At 39.6% G+C, this 19,195-nt stretch overlaps 1 pseudogene; it reads left to right on the forward strand.

Moving 5' to 3' along the window:
* Nucleotides 1–15,409: 15,409 nt before the first annotated feature.
* LOC140666895 (uncharacterized) lies at nt 15,410–18,371 on the forward strand (annotated as a pseudogene).
* Nucleotides 18,372–19,195: the final 824 nt, after the last annotated feature.

A 19,195-nucleotide genomic window follows, 5' to 3' on the forward strand; every position in this document is an offset into this window, starting at 1 on the left:
GCCCGTGTTTCATGTGAGGTATGGACTCCGGAGTTATCCTGCACTAACCGGATAACTGGTACATCCTCTGCGGGATAGATTGCGCGTACTGAAGGAAGAAGAACATTCTCCAGTATGCGAATATAGTCCGCAGAGTTCATCCGCGAGGGAATTTGCACCAATTCGCCGATTGCAGTTCCCGAAATCCAGCCCCACATTCCACACGAAATCCTTCCACTTTTGTGAAGAGGCACAACATGGTTCGGATGCAACCTTTGATCTCTTGGTCGCTATACATGAGGTGTGCGGTCGACAGATGATACAAAGACCTTTTCATCGGTCCAGATCACAGCCTCCCACTCCTCACACGGCTCGTCACCAGGTTCTCCAAAGCGAACGCGATGCGCTGCTCCCGATGAACAGGAGTCAGTGCAATTTTGTGGGCTGGACGGTAACAATGTAACCCAGCTTCGTTCAGACGTCGCCGGGCGGTCCGATCCGATACTTGGACGTTCGCCGCGTTGAGAGCCTCTTGGACAGCGCCGAAGGGTTGCTCAACTGCTGCGGCAACGATAGCCTCGTCTTCTTCCGCCCTGGTTTTACGAGGCCTACGATTATGCCGACGATGATCATGCAAAGCATGATCACCACCATCGGCAAATCGTTGTATCCATCGTCAAACAGTTTTATCAGAGCACGGAATCGCAGCAGCGATTTCCGCTACTGTTCTTCCGGCCTACCACTGTCCGACGATGCGACCTCGTATCTCAGGACACAAGTTTTGAGGCATCGTAACACTTATTGCGATTAATAATGCGTTCTCCGCTATGGCACCACGATAAATAATTTAATAAAACAAAAATAGGAAATAAAAAGTTGAAAAACGCGGTCTCCTAGTAATGCATCAATAAACTGTTATAGCCCCAGAAAAGGCTACAGATTTGATAAATATATATATATATACATATAATTATATAGATGCAGGAATGCATCGCGAGCGAAGCGATAATCGCGCGAGCCGCTGACGCAGCGAGCCACGCGCGCCCGAGACCGAGCGCGAACGCGAAACCGGAAAGCGCTCTCGGAGACGCACCGGAAAGGTGTCGCTGAATCGTTAAAAGTACAAGCGAGGAAATTCGACTTTGAACGTCCTCGTCTGCACTAAAACGCGAATTCAGCAACATAACCATATTTGGTCATGTTGCTAAGGGACCCCCTCCGAAAAACCATGCAGTTCGGAGGGAAGCTCAGCACCCGCCGCGATGAAGCCACGGGCAGTCGTTAATTAGAACCGAACGAGTATTAATCGCCACGCGCAGCTACCAGATTCAACAAAGTCATACTCGCATGACTGAGAGAGATACGCGCGCCTGAGATAAGCCGACGCATATCAGACTACCTGTACGACAGAATATGAGAGATACCGCTCTCTCCCTTTAACCGACAATACACACGAGTATAGATACGTACGCTGGGAGTAGTGATAAAATACCAAACCTTTTGATTTCTTTTAAACTGCTATTTATTATAAAAAAAAATGGAGGAGGTAAACAATTAAACCTAATATTAAGACAAAAGGTGGCCACAGCCCGTCGTATCCCCGGCCTTCCCTAACGGATCCCGAAAAATCCTGTGCCCCCCTCCTGGAGGCACAACAATCTGGTGGCAGCGGTGGGATTCAGGGAACACCCCCGGTGGATGTCAAGGAGTTGGCACCTCGAGCGTCGTGCAAGACCTGCAATAAAATAAAAAGTGCTCAAACATGCAGGCACGTCAGAAAGTTAGCAAACACTGACGGACATCAAGAAGCCAAGAAAAAACTACATGCAGAGCAGATCGAGCTATAAAATATTGCGAATTAAGTCCCGCGAGTGTAGCCGTAGAAGCGCTCCGAGACATACGCGATAGTGTCCGACGGAACCTCGAAACTCGATACTCGAGTGATAGTGACACAGAGCTACCGAGCAATGTTATAACAGAACGCGAATTTCCATTTACGAGTTTCGACGCGAGTCTTGTTGAAAATAATCCGACTGACCCCACTGACGATTTACACGACTCAACCAGACGAACGAGACCGTATCTTAGTCGAACTCCAAGCCAGGTATCACTTCGGCGAGAATTTTCATTGACATCTTACGAGAGCGAGATTTTTGATCCCGAAGAAATCTACGCACGAACGCGCGAGATGGCAGAAGCTCAAAATCCCCGCGCGTCTACGTCCGCAAACGTGTCTAATGACGCGGTAGACGACGAGATCGCACGATTGCGACGAACAATTAATCAACCGGTACAACCGCGAGAAGAATCGACAAACGACTCTACGTCCGCCATGTTAAGAGAAATGCGCTATGCAATACAATTCTTAACAGAGCAAGTAGCTCAACTACAGCAACGCGATCAAAATACAAGCCGTCGAGAAGAACTTTCCGAAAGCATATATTACGGACGGACCGATCGCGACGTTAGAAGCCGACGTAGTATGGCACCCAATTTCCTGACGTTAAAGGAAGCGAGGCAAATGATTCCGGAATTTGACGGAATGTCGCGACACAAGTTGCAAGATTTCGTGAATTCATGCACATACGCAATACAAAATACAAATCCGGCAGATGAAGAATCTCTTATGCAAGCGATATTATATACAAAGTTACGCGGAAGAGCGCGACAAGATTTTGAAACACGCGATATACGCACTTTCGATGAATTTCGGACGCAACTCGAAGCTTGTTATCAAACGAAACAAAGCACGACACACTTGCAAGTCGAATTTAATTCATTAAAACAAAAAACAAGCGAAACCGCCTACGCGTTCGGACAGCGTGTCGATCTAGTAGCTATGAAATTATATGACTCTATGACCGAAGGAAAGGAGCATACTCTAGAACAAAAACGCACGATTCAGCAAACTATCAGAGACCAAGCGTTAATTAATTATCAAATCGGACTACGCGACGACTTGAAAGTACTCATACGGTCACAACGCTTCTCGACATTGCAAGAGGCGATAAACGGCGCGAGCTCGGAAGAAAAACTTATCAAGCCGATGGGAGCGAGAACAAATAGTTATCAAAATAAAAATAAACTCGACTCGAATTACTCGCGACCGCCTAGAGATACTAATGCAACGTGTTTTAAATGCGGCAAGATAGGACATTATGGACGAGATTGTCGAACGAGCAGATACGCTCTGCCGAAACCCGAAAGACCACGCGTCAATGTGGTAGAAAAATTTTGCAAGCATTGTAAAAAGCGCGGACATAATCGCGACGAGTGTTGGTCTTTAAACGGCCGACCGCAAGGAAAACCACAGGCTCGAAAAAATCCGAACAACGCGAATAAATTGAGCGATATTCAAATTAATTCAAAAGGAACGCGTTATAAGACGCGAGGAAAGAGTTCCGACTCCGAGCGTAGTAACGACGAAGAAGAAAGAAGCGATAGCAAGGCAAAGCGCGCGCTGGAATATCAGGTGACCCACGTACGACAGACGCGAGATAAACAAGGACTCGACGTCGTAACGATGCCCATACGCGAAACGAAGACAGGGCGCATAAACATGCTATACGATTCCGGTGCGACCATATCACTAATAAAAGTAAAGCATTTAAAAGGCGAAACATTGATATACAATAAAAAATTAGCGTTAATAGGAATAACCGGACACAAAGTATATACAATAGGGAAGATGCATGCAACAATTAATCTAACCGGACAAGACATTAAACATGCAATTTACGTAGTAAAGGACGACTTCCCCATGGAATACGACGGGATACTAGGAATCGATTTCCTAAGGAAGCAAAAGGTATCCTGCGATTACAAAAATAAAGAGTTAAAAATCGGTACGGATGTACTCAAGATGCGACCATATAATAAAATTATCTTGAAACCACGCAGTGAAACCATTGTGCAAGCCGCGACTAATCGAAACGAAACGGGAATAGTACGCGCGAAAGAAACAGCCCCTGGAATATATATAGGAAGATGTCTAGTAGAACCGAAAAACTTTCTCTGCCCAATCAGCGTTATCAACACAACAGACGAGACTATTGAGATACGTACACCTGTTGTAACAATAGACGACATCGATAAAGATAACCCGCACGGTATCTACACAATAGCCGTGGGGACGGACGATAAAAATACCCCACGTAACGAGCGCATCTGACAATTGTTGCGAACACAGCATCTCAACTCTGAAGAACGACAGGCACTCTCAAGGATATGTGATGAATATAGCGACATATTTCACCTGAATGGAGAACCACTGTCGTGCACTGCGACGGTAGCGCACGAGATAAATACGCGCGTAGACGCCTCAACGGTAAATGTAAGACCGTATCGCCTTCCGGAGAAACATAAGACGGAAGTAAATAAACAAGTGCAACAAATGTTGGAAGACGGAATAATTCGTACCAGCGCGAGTCAATGGAACGCTCCGCTATTGGTAGTACCAAAAAAGACCGACGTATCAGGTAAACCGAAACTTCGAATAGTTATAGACTTTTGAAAGCTCAACGACTTGACGATCGGCGATTCCTTCCCTCTGCCTAATATTACGGATATACTGGACCAGCTGGGAAACGCAAAATACTTCACAACATTAGACCTAGCATCCGGATATCATCAAATACCAATGGCCGAAAAGGATAAGTCTAAAACTGCCTTTTCAACTCCGTATGGACATTACGAGTTCAACAGAATGCCCTTTGGATTGAAAAACGCACCGGCGACATTTCAGAGATTAATGAACTCTGTATTGACAGGAGTACAAGGACTCAAATGCCTGGTCTATCTAGACGACATCGTCATTTACGGACCAAGCCTCGAAGATCATAACAAGCGACTCAAGGAAGTGCTGCAACGACTTCGAACTAATAAATTAAAACTACAGCCGGATAAATGCGAATTCCTACGCAAAGAAGTAATGTACCTGGGCCATATAATATCGGAACATGGAATATCTCCTGACCCGTCTAAACTAACAGCGGTAAGAGATTTCCCGACGCCAAAAAAGGTGAAAGATATCCAATCATTTATAGGTCTAGCCGGTTACTATCGAAGATTCATAAAAGATTTCTCGAAAATAGCTAAACCATTAACGAAATTGACAAAGAAAACCGAAAAATTTGTGTGGACCGCAGAGCAACAAAATGCTTTCGAAGTACTTAAACATAAATTAATAACGGCTCCCGTATTAAAATATCCAGATTTCGCTGAACAATTTAATATAACTACAGACGCATCCGACTACGCGATCGGAGCGGTCTTATCGCAAGGAAAGATAGGCAGCGACCGACCGATAGCTTACGCCAGCCGAGTACTGAACCGCGCGGAACAAAACTATAGCACTACCGAAAAGGAACTATTAGCTATTGTATGGGCTGTAAAGCATTTCAGACCCTACGTGTACGGAACACAATTTAAGGTCATTACAGATCACAAACCTCTAATATGGTTATTTATTTATTACGTGAACGATCCAGGATCACGATTAATTCGATGGCGAATAAAATTAGAAGAGTACGATTATGAGATCATACACAAGGCCGGACGTGCGAACGCGAACGCCGATGCGCTAAGCCGCAACGTAACACGAGACAACGACGAGCAAGAGAGAGAAAAGATTCTCACCGCCGAAGACGAAGAGATGGGCGATATCAGCGGCGAAGAAAGAGATAAAGAAGAGAACGAGAAAGATAGCAACGATGCGACACGTGCCTATAGCGCAGAAGAAAAGAAACAAATATTATATGAATATCATGATGCACCCACAGGAGGACACCAAGGTATCGAGAGGACGATAAACAGAATTCGCCTCACGCACAATTGGACCGGGTTAACGAAAGACGTCGAGCGATACATTAAAAAATGTGACACTTGCCAAAAAAATAAATTATCGCGACGATTTAAAGCACCTCTCGTTATCACCGACACACCGAGTAAACCGTTCGAAAAATGTGCATTAGATATAGTCGGTCCATTAACGATAACTAATACCGGAAATAAATACTTACTAACTTTTCAAGATAGTTTGACAAAATTTAGTAAAGCAATACCGATACCAAATCAAGAAGCGAACACCGTGAGTAAAGAATTTACCACGAAAATAATTTTAGAATACGGAATACCGGAAAAAATTTTAACCGATCAAGGCACAAATTTTTTAAGCGAAATCTTTAAAAATACGTGTAAATTATTAAAAATAAATAAAATTCAGACGACCGCGTATCATCCTGAAAGTAACGGCGCGTTAGAACGATCGCACAGAACATTAACAGAATATCTACGACATTATATTAATAATGATCAGACTGACTGGGACGAATGGATTCCGTTCGCGATGTTCACCTACAACACTACGCCACATACAGCTACAGGATACACGCCCTTCGAGCTAGTATACGGACACCAAGCCGAAATACCGACAGCATTAACGAAACCACCACAACATACAACTATGACGATTACGCGCAAGAGCTAAAAGAAAGACTACGCGCCACGAATCAAGTTGCAAGAGATAGTCTCACAGAGAAAAAACTGAAATCGAAGGAACACTACGATCGAACCGCAAAAGAAACAAAGTTCAAAATCGGCGATAAAGTACTCATTTATGATGAAACGCTACGACGCGGAAGATCGAAAAAACTCGAATCTCTATGGATCGGACCATACATAATAATCGAAAAGCATTCGAATAACAACTACACGGTGAAGAAAGGAAGGAAAAACACCCGCTTACACGCAAACAAGCTTAAGCCATATATAGAAAACTAGTACTCACCTTCTGCAAGGATCCATGTCCTAGTCTTCCTCCTCCCCCCGGCGACATCTCAATTCGTAAAAATCAAATTGGTCATGGACCTTTCTCATCTCCAAGCGGACGGGATGCATCGGGTCCAAGGCCGGCACCACTGCCCGCACAAATCTCTCACCAGGCACCGAGAACGTAACGCGGAGGGACAAAGTACCCCCCGCGACCCGGGAACTTCGGAGGACGGCGTTCCGCGCCCGCACTACACGGTCCACAGGTGGCGGTAAGCCCACAACCGGTAGGCGCCCCCGCAAACACTCGCGGCAGATATCGGGATGAATACCATCCCGATATCCATCGCACTGGCGACAAATTGGCAGGCTCCATTGAAGCAAGAAGCGCAACATCTTTCTAATAAATCCGCTAGATCCACCTCAACCAAAAGTCGTTGAGAGACTAAACCCACATTATAATATTACCGGTGTATCACCCGCTGGATTAGCGCGAACCCCGCGAAGTCAGAGAAGGCGAGCGACACCCAAGAGATAAAATATAATAAAATGAAATATAATATGATATTACAGGACATTCGCCTGCTGGATCAGCAAAGGTCACATGAAAGACGACGAAACGAATCTCTCATACCAGATACAAGAGTTTAAACATAACCCAGGATTATTCTTCGAAGAAATCGGACAAATCCACTACGCAAAGGAAAACTGGAAACTAGTAATAAAATTAGACTTATCACACTTAGACGAAAGATACGAGCAAATAAACGAATATTTAAAACAGACCGAAAGATTATGCGAAACTATGAAATTTCACGCCCATTATCTTCGAGATACATGTGTGAACCTAGACATTCTAACAAAAAGAGAAGCAAAATATTTAAAAAATGTCATAATACAAATTAAAACGATATACAAAAAACAGACAAATAAACGACGAGGACTCATAGACGGAATAGGTTCCTTATCAAAGTCTTTATTTGGCACAATGGACGTCAACGACGAAAAACGAATTAACGAACAACTTAACATATTAGAAAACAGTCAAAAAACAATACAGCATGCCGTACAAAATCAAATTAAAATAATAAATACGACTATCGGGCATATTGATAAAATCGAAAATACAATACAACGTAACGAATACCTCTTACAGAAACGAGTAACTGAGTATATCGAACGCAGCGAGATAAACGAACACTTTACCATAATTACCGCAGTAATAGCAGAATTAATACGCGACGCGGATAACATTATAGAATACCTAACATATACAAAAAACGGAGCAATGCATCCGAGATTAACACCGATAGATAGCATAATAACACACTTAAAGGAAGCAACACAGCAGTTGCCACAAGGACTGTACTTCCCTTTTCAAGTACACACCGAAGATTGGCTTACTATAGAAAAATACGCGAAAATAAGCGCATTCAGCGATAAAGCAATTATTTATACCATTCTAATCTTCCCATTAATTGCGCAACCGAGCTATACCATAATGAATGTAATTGCGTTACCTGTATTCAGTTATAACAATATATTCGCAGTAACAGAAATTAACAATAAAATAATTGCGATAGACAAAGAAAAACTAACATACGTTTTAGTAACAGAAAAAGATTTAAACGATTGTATTAACATTAACTCACAATACACATGTGAGCATGCGACACCGACATATAGAGTAAATTTAAATGCACCATGCGAAATACAAATTTATACACAGCAGCGTCAACGTAACTGTAAGACGAAATACATTATATCAATGCGTACCACATGGATCGCCTTACAACAGCCACAGACATGGCTCTACTCGACTGCTACAGAACAACAATTAACAATACAATACGACAAACGACAAGAATACAAAACAGTGATTAAAAACACTGGAAAAATTACGCTGAAGGGAAAATGCAAATTAATAACTCCAGACATGACTATACAAACAAAGCAGACAATCTATGAAACAGATATAGAAACGTACCTGCCTGAATATAACTTGACACTGATACGAGAACGCAACACGATAACACACGATAATGACACGATACAAGACATAGGTCAACACCGAATGGAACTGACAAAATTAAAATTACAACTAGAAGAAATAGACAACAATTTAAAAAGTAACGAACAAAATTTCTTCGCGAAAAAACAATTCGTATATCCAATGGCGACAAGCGGAACAATCACGATAACAATAATAATAATATTAATTGTACTTTACATAATCATACGAACACCCTATATATTTTTACATATTCTTGTAGCTCATCTCGAGAGTTTTCCAAACTACAATGTCTTTATCTCTCACACTATCGGCTTGTTACATGCACTAACAAAAATAAAAGAAGGAAGCGACCATTAATTAGGATATACGACGAAGAGCGATCCGAACCGATCGATCGACTCCCAAAACCAATATTAAAACGTAGCCTAAGCACACGATTTTAGATAAGAAAAACGATTATATTTAAATATTGTAAACGCGAAAACAAACAAAATTGTAAACTAAAATAAGAAAATAATATAAAAGAAAATATATAGTATATATATATATAACTAAAACAGAAAACGTTGTACCTCCGTTTTCTTTTCCAACGGGGGAGGGGTGTTATAGCCCCAGAAAAGGCTACAGATTTGATAAATATATATATATATACATATAATTATATAGATGCAGGAATGCATCGCGAGCGAAGCGATAATCGCGCGAGCCGCTGACGCAGCGAGCCACGCGCGCCCGAGACCGAGCGCGAACGCGAAACCGGAAAGCGCTCTCGGAGACGCACCGGAAAGGTGTCGCTGAATCGTTAAAAGTACAAGCGAGGAAATTCGACTTTGAACGTCCTCGTCTGCACTAAAACGCGAATTCAGCAACATAACCATATTTGGTCATGTTGCTAAGGGACCCCCTCCGAAAAACCATGCAGTTCGGAGGGAAGCTCAGCACCCGCCGCGATGAAGCCACGGGCAGTCGTTAATTAGAACCGAACGAGTATTAATCGCCACGCGCAGCTACCAGATTCAACAAAGTCATACTCGCATGACTGAGAGAGATACGCGCGCCTGAGATAAGCCGACGCATATCAGACTACCTGTACGACAGAATATGAGAGATACCGCTCTCTCCCTTTAACCGACAATACACACGAGTATAGATACGTACGCTGGGAGTAGTGATAAAATACCAAACCTTTTGATTTCTTTTAAACTGCTATTTATTATAAAAAAAAATGGAGGAGGTAAACAATTAAACCTAATATTAAGACAAAAGGTGGCCACAGCCCGTCGTATCCCCGGCCTTCCCTAACGGATCCCGAAAAATCCTGTGCCCCCCTCCTGGAGGCACAACAAAACAAAGAATAAATAAAAAGAAAAGAGAAACGGCATTGTTCGTATGAGTGAGACAAATATAAAGACCTATTTGTATATATATATATATATATATATATATATATATATATATATATATATATATATGTATATAATATTACAAAAATTTAGATATCATAAAATTTTTTTAAATATTAATGATTAAATTATACATATATTAATATTAAATATTAATTTAAAGTAAATTAAAAACTATTTATTTTCTCTCTTTTTTTATTTATTTTCATAAATACATATATATATATTTTTATATATAATTATGTATAAAATATAAAATATAAAAAAAAATATATATATACAGGGTGGACCATTTTAATCCATCCAGTCGAATATCTCGAAAACCAAGCCCGGGAGAGAAAAATGTTTCAGACAAAAGTTGTATGGTTTCGAGGGGCCATAAGATGGTACCATTGGTTTGACCTTGAAAAGCCATTTGAAGGTCACGTGAAGGTCACTTCAAGTTTTTTAAATGGAACACCCTATATATTTTTACATATTCTTGTAGCTCATCTCGAGAGTTTTCCAAACTACAATGTCTTTATCTCTCACACTATCGGCTTGTTACATGCACTAAGAGCGCGAACAACTTTCGTACCCGCGTACAATATTCTCTAATATCTACGCAACCGAAAAGCTCGCGAGCCCGCCGTGCACACACACTTTAGCTTCCGCTTCTTCTTTCTTCATCCTCTCTTTCTGCGCATGCGCGCTGACGTCATCATGGCTGCTAATTTGGCTGCTTTTGCCAAGGTAACGGCGCAAAACTAGCCTAACCTGAACTAGTCCAGGGATGGGACTTACAGCTCGACCATTTCTGATAATTTATTCGTCTCGAATGGCATAAATTAGACAATAGTTCACATTTACTAAAAAAATGGATGACAATGATTTCTAATAACGCAAAATAAACATTCGGAACATAATATAAACTATAATCGCAAACGCAACGTAAGATAAAAGGAATTAGTATAACCACGTAGTGTAAACATTAATAGCGCGACGAGAGTAGTAGATGCAAAATAAATAATTACTCAGAACAAATTGTAACTTAAAGTAAGTAGTAATATGAAGCAAGACGATAACTCTGACTTTATGTAAATTTTGATACTAACAATAAGTACAATTTAATGATTGCACTTAAAGAACACTTAAATTAAGCTTAGTCTAGTATATTATAACTATATACATGTTTCAACGCTTATTATATATTACTTAATCAAGATTTGTGGGTTTCACCTAAGGTTTGATCCTATCAGGTGAGAGAATGGAATTATACGGTCTAATGTTGAAGCCGGGAATGTCTTTAACAACATAACGATTTTCGAGTACTTTAGCTATTTTGTAAAGACCTTTAAATTTGGGTTTCAGTTATTTATCTCTGTCTAATTTAATAACTGAATCTCGAATAAGTACGAAATCATCTTGTTTATACACAGAAGGTTTTTTGTGTCTCTCATCATAATAAGTTTTGTTGTAATTTTTGATTTTGTCAGTAATTTGTATTGCTAAGTCTCGACAATAGTCTCTTTTCTCTTCCCAACTTAAGACGGTTAGCTATGGAATTTAAAAACTTAACTAATTTAGTGTCGCTATGTTTCCTTTGATCGTACTTGTTTAAAGATGTTAAATATTCCACGTCTATTGTCTGCTAAAAATGCAAACTAACAGAAAAATGCATCACGTACTGTAATATAATATTCACCACACAGATGTATACAAGCATAAGGTATATAATACTTGCTATAAGGAGAGGATAAAAAAAAGATAATGCATATGTATTTTGACAATAGTTTATTATAAATATGGATTGATCAAACCTTTATAATAATGCTTCGACCACCAATTGAATATTTTGAATACATTTTGTAAAGCACAATTTTTATATGTTTATTGCAATGCATAGTAGATTCGAATTTATTTTCAATCGCGTCCAATTTAAACAATATTCTATTTAACTTTCCTAAGATTAGTTCCTTAAATTCTGAAATAAATTAATATTATTTAGTTCATAGAATATGAATATAATTCCTGTATTTTCTATATTATACATTATTGCAACAAATATATTTTTGTATACTTCTTTATTTATAGAAAATATATAAAAGTATTAGTATTTTTTATACTTACCATGAAAACATAGATTTTCATTTTCTATACGGAAAGCAGAATTTTTTTTTATAAAAGATGTACTATCTGTAACAATTTTGTTGTTATTATTAATATCTGAAAAGAAACTAAGTATTAGAATTTTATTTTTACAAATATCATATAACGTTAATAAATTGTAGTTAATGCTCACCGTTTTTGCTTATTACATTAAACAATATGTTTTCGTCTAATATATTTCTTCCAATATGTTTAGATGTACTCTGTAGCTCTTTGTCATACGACACAAAATTTTGTTTCTGTGGAAGAGCGGGCAAAATTTTTCCTTGCGTAACACTATTTTTCTTTAAAGAAATCTACATTTTTTTTTTCAAAAGAGAAAGATAAATATTTTTTTTTTATTCTTATACGTCTTCTTTTTTTCTCGTTCTTGTAATTCATTTGAAGATAGAACTGTATCATTATTTGATGTATTTTCTGCCAAAATTAATTTTTGTATATCTTCTTCGTACATATCTGAATAATTTAAAATAAAAGTCTAAAAGAAGTTATAAAAATTATTAATAATATATGCAATATTACATGTAACTAATAATACATACAAATTTATGTTTTATATTATTCACTTACTTGTAATTCCAAAAATTTTTACTGGTAACTCCTTCCAATTTGACTTTTCTCATAGTATCTCTTTTGCCGTTATAGCTTTATTAATACGAAGCTTTGTTTTAAAGTGACTAGGCCAAATACATGTAAACGTATCTGCGTTGTACCAGGTATTAGCTGCAGACCATCATTAAATTCCGTAATGATGTATTTTTCGTTATCCATTTCTGTGTTGCGCAAAATGAACGAAGATCATGTAGAAATTATGTATAAATATTTTATTATAAAAATATGTATATTATGTTACGCACAAAATTATATTTCATGACATGATGATTTATATAAATCTTTTACATATTTCAATTTTGTACCAATAACACAAATTTTTTTTTTTTTTATGTAACATTTATAATCAGAATATATTTACCGTTTCATAATAAGCAGCAATTATTAGAAGAATTTATTTTAATTTTGTTGTTTGAATGAATACAGATTAAAAAATTGCGTTTCACCAATTGCGGCTGACTCGTTGCGATTGCCTCCTTTTTTCCCAAATTTATAATTTTATATTTTATATTTTTAATTTTAGAACACACACACACATTATATGTATACATACACACACACACACATTTTTGAATAAAAATTAGGTTAAACATGTATATTGCTTGCGCCTTCTTCAATCAATCTTATCCTAATTCCACCACATATTATATAATTAATAATAATAATAATAATAATAATAACAATAATAACAACAATAATAACAACAATAACACAACAACAACAACAACAACAACAACAACAACAACAACAACAACAACAACAACAACAACAATAACAACAACAATAACAATAATAACAATAATAATAATAATAATAATTTTACTAGCTCTTTAGGCCCGTAAGTTTGGCTACCTTGTATTTTTTTAGAAAACCAAGCATGTAAAATAAAAATTATAAGTTAGATATTAAAATCGCTAGTATTTAATTATAAACAACGGGTTAATTAAAAACGACCTGACTAGCCAAAATTATTCAATTTATTTACACGACGTTTCGACCATATGATTGTGGTCCTTTTCAAGTGTAAACGAAACAGTTTCGTTTAAAAACTCATGCTGACATGACGTGTCTCGTTGTTTGTGTTCATCTCAAAATTAATAACCATTGTTTTTAACTAAGTGACATATTTAATTATTCCATCATTAAGTTCTACCTTTAAACATGTCCCATTGGATTCTTTCTTCTCTTTCTTAATTTACGTTTACACTTGAAAAGGACCACAACCATATGGTCGAAACGTCATGTAAATAAATTGAATAATTTTGGCTAGTCAGGTCGTTTTTAATTAACCCGTTGTTTACATGTAAAATAAATTTCTTTTGAAAGGCAAGAAATATAAAATAATAAATTTCCAAGTTGAATACTGAATTTTGAGATTATAATTTAATATAATAAATTTAATATAAAAAAATTTATTTTCGGCGTACGCCTTTAGCTTCCGTCTTAATGCGCTTCCGCTATTCTTTCCCCTCATCGTCCTTTTTTCTCTCTCACACTATCTTTCTATTGTAATCTCCTTTTCCCACCACGTGCGTTCTCCTTGTCCTACGCTATGCTAAACATATATAGCGCTCACCTTTTCCCACCACATCATGCTCTCCTTATCCTATTCTATACCACACATCTATCGCGCCGTCTCCGTTTACCGCGTTGCAAACGGCTATCGTGCCGTCTCTCTCTATCGCGTTGCGAACACATATCACGCCGTCCCTCTCCCTACTCGCGGACCCATCGGTTACGCCGCGGACCTCTCTTCCCTCTCCGCAAACCCCTCGTCTACCGACTGTGTCGCGGACCTCTCTCTCCTCTCCGCTATCCCCTCGTCTACCGGCTGCGTCGCAGACCTTTTCCCCCTTCTCCGCAAACCCCTCGCCTACCAACCGCACCGTGGACCTACGGCTGTGTCGCGGACCTCTCTCTCCTCTCCGCTGTCCCCTCGTTCACAAACCGCGTCGCGGACCTACAGCTGTATCGCGGACCTCTCCCCCTCTCCACGTACCCCTCGTCAACAAACCGCGCCGCGGACCTACAGCTGTGTCGCGGACCCTCCCCCTCTCCGCGTACCCCTTGTCTACAAACTGCGCCGCGGACCTGCGTGACGTCACCCCCTCCCCCGCGGTTTCACCTTCCCCCGCCCCCGCACCCCCTCGAGCACCTGGGTTAGAACCCTTGTTATATCACTACTCGTATAGATTTTCAATACTGGCAGTGAATATTAGAATATCTTTAATAACGGCAAAAAATAACGAAAAAGTAATGAAAAAGTAACGAATCGTTACTTTCTTAGTAACGGTAATTGTAACGCGTTACTTTTTAGAATTAGTAACGAGTAACGGTAACGAGTTACTTTTTACAAAAAGTAACGGTAACGCGTTACTTTTATGAAGTAACGTATCTAACTCTGATATATATATATATATATATATATTTATTTATTATACATGTACTATTTATTTATTATATATGTACATATATTTCAGGAAAGACTTACAATACATCGTTATCGTCTACAAATTCTATTGTAACAGATCATTTTATTAATGGTGAAGATCCTGTTATATAGCAGTTATTGTTGTTGTAACCCGACACACTTACCTGGAAAGAGAAAAGTAAATATATAAAATAAAGAAATAAAAAACTAAAATTAAGTAAGCAAAGCAAAGCATTAAAAAGAATTAAATAAGAAAATTAAATAAGAATTAAATAGAAAAATTAAGAAAGAAAAATAAGACGTGACCAACAAGAAAGCAAGTCACGGTCAAGCTGAATAAGCATTACGACACCCGAGCACGGAGCACATTCCGCGCTCCGACCCGGAAAATCTCATCCTTCCACCCTTGAAATTAAAGCGATATATAAACCGATCGCGAGAACCATCGCGATCGCTCGTAAGAAAGTCGCTAGTAAGAAAGCCGCGCGTAAATAAGTTATCTACCTATTGACACAGTTCGCCATCACGACGACCGAAAACGCGAGTTAATAGTAGTGTAAGATAAGTGTAACAGTACGACAGAAATATATTCTTTTACTATACAAGTACGGAGTGCGTTCATTTGCTGCCTGAGTTCCAACTCTTTGGGCGAATATCTCAAAAGACTCTATCCTCATGGCACAGGCACAACATTAATTGGTGGCAGCGGTGGGATTCGCCAGCACAAGTGACGCAAAAGAAATAAAGGACGTCGCGATCAAACACATCCACTACAACGAGAAAGGCAACCAGGAAACTTCCCGAACACCCGGTACGCTGAGACGACAGCCGGACTGCAACCTGAGAAAGCACCGACCTACCTCAACTACAGACAACAGCGAGAGCGAGCGATCGAATAAAATGTTGTTCATCATATTAATGTAAGTCGAATGAAAAATTAATTATTGTAACGCGTGAATGTCGGAAGGACGAAACAAATGACCAAATAATAGAGCGAACGCATCGTGGCTACACAGCGGATCGGCGGAAAGAGCCATAGCCAATAGTTTCAGAAACTCGCAAAGAATCGCGGAAACCGCGTTTAGAGACAGTAATAGAGTGCGCAGACATTTAGAGGAATATTACTCGAGCGAAAGTTCTCCCGAAAGCAAACTCGGAGCGAACGTAATAGCAGAACGCGAACTCCCAGTCAACAAAATAGATCGTAGTGTAATCGCGAGTCAAGACGGTCAGTCATCCGACGCCGAGTCAGCGATAAGCACACCAAGCCGTGTGACACGAATTTTCATTAACGTCCTACGACTCGAGCATTTTTAATCCGGAATTAGAATACCGCGAGAGAAGAAACATGATCCGAACACTTCCGAAAGTTCAACCAAACGTCACTGCCGACGAGGTAGATAGAGAAATCGAACGCTTACACAATGAGATAGGCGAAGAATCGGCGGAGTCACGTGCACAGAGACACATCGAGCCGAGATCCAAAACAAGCGGTATAAACGATAATAGTAGAGAGATGATACAAATGCTGATGCAGGAAATTTGGGACTTGCACCTTGAAATAAATTATATTCGAGAAAGACAGGAAACGCGCAATAATAGAAACCTAACGCCAGCAAATCACAGACGCGAAGTTGAAGAAGACTACTCGCCCAACGATGTACGATACCGTCGAGGACGCGGAAGTTTACCCTTAAAAGAAGCACGAAGCCTAATACCGGAATTCGATGGATCGCCAAATAAATTACAAGAATTTTTAAGCGCGACAACATACGCGGTCGAAAATATTGACCCATTAGACGAAGTCACCCTGTTAGGTGCCGTACTATGTACCAAATTAAAAAACAAAGCGATGCTAGATTTTCAGACGCGAAAGATCCGAAATTTTGTGCAATTAAAACAAGAATTAGAAGCGTACTATGTTAGTAGAAAGAGCACGACACATCTGCAAATAGAGTTCAATACGCTAAAACAGAAAACCGGCGAAAACGCGAGAGCATACGGTCTTTGAACGGACAAACTAGCAATAGAATTATACGAGTCGATGCTAGACAGACAAAATTATGCGACGGAGCACAAGCGAATAATCTTTAAAATAATACAGCTGCAAGCCTTAGAGAATTTTCAAATCGGATTACACGACGATATTAAAATCGTGGTACGTTCTCGACATGACACTGCAAGAAGCGATATCAGCCGCGAGCGCGGAAGAAAAAGTCAAGGGATCGGCATGTGCCGGCGCACGACCAAAGAACGCTGTAACGTTTACGTATAATCACGATAATAAAAGAACCGCACAATGTCAGAAATGCGGAAAAATAGGACATTACGGACGAGAATGCCGTACGAGTCGATACGCGACGCGATTTTTGTTACCAAAACCGGAGCGACCCTCGTGCGTAAATACCGTTGATAAATATTGTAACCACTGCAAAAGGACCGGACATAAGCAAGAAGAATGCTGGATATTATACGAACGACCGTATAAGGGCCAGTCTACTCGTACGAAACAAAATCAAACGCCACGGGAAATTAAAAATCGGTATAACGATGAAAGAAGAAAAAGGAGATTTGATTCCGCTCGAAGTAGCAACGAGGAGGAGAAGGAAGATAAGAAGCAACATCGACCTGCCGCCGAGTATCACGTGTCACACATACGACGAACGCCTCACTCACACACAGGAAGACTTAGTTGCATTACCTATGCAAGAGGCGAAAGGAGAAAAAATAAATTTATTATGCGATATGGGAGCAGCCATTTCTCTTATCAAGGTGAGAAATCTAAAAAAAGAAACGATGATCACTGAAGACAAAATAACCCTCACGGGCGTGACGGGACACCAGGTATATACCATCAGACGGATAAACGTGACAATAAAGTTACGAGACGAAAAAATAAAACATAGATTTTACGCCGTAGAAGACGATTTTCCGATTGAGTACGAGAAAATAATAGGAATAGATTTTCTCAAAAAATAAGAAGCGATATGCAACTACTCAACGAAACAGCTGAGAATCGGACGAAATATACTGAAACTATATCCTTATCAAAAGATCACGTTACAGCCTCGGAGCGAGACGAGGGTGGGAGTCTATTGACCACGTTGCCAATTGGCCAGTTTAAAATGAGGCTGATTGGTTAATCGTTGCTGATGACCCTAGGCATCGGTCGATATAAATGGCTGTGGTCAATCGTGACGTGGTCAAACAGAACGTTCCCGCGAAACGATAGTACAAGTGGCAACGACAATCAACATGATGGGAGTAACCCGAGCAGAGGAAATAATACCAGGCTATTTATAGGGAACTGCCTAGTAAAACCCGAAAATTTTTTATGCCCTGCGAGCGTAATGAATACAAATGAAAACAAAGTCGAAATTACAATGCCACAGATAACAATTGAGAAAATTGAAGCCGAAGAAACAACGGAGATAAATATCGCACACTCGACAACGGAGGAGAAAAGCCTACGACGCACCGAGAAAATATTAGAAAAGCTCCGCACCGGACACCTAAATGAGGAGGAGGAAAAAACGATAAGAGATATCTGCGAGGAATACAGTGACGTGTTCCACACAGACGGAGTTACTCACATGTACGAACGCGGTGACACATCTAATTGCAACACGAGCAGATAGCGCACCGGTTAACGTACGACCATATCGACTGCCCGAAAAACATAAGACGGAAGTCAATCGACAAATGCAAGAGATGCTGAATAATGTAATGATTAGGGCAAGCGTGAGTCAATGGAACGCACCTTTATTAGTCGTTCCAAAGAAATTAGATGCATCCGAAAAACAAAAATTTAGAGTGGTGGTAGATTTTCGAAAATTGAAC

Source organism: Anoplolepis gracilipes, chromosome 6 (genome assembly GCF_047496725.1).
Source record: "Anoplolepis gracilipes chromosome 6, ASM4749672v1, whole genome shotgun sequence".
Taxonomy (NCBI): domain Eukaryota; kingdom Metazoa; phylum Arthropoda; class Insecta; order Hymenoptera; family Formicidae; genus Anoplolepis; species Anoplolepis gracilipes.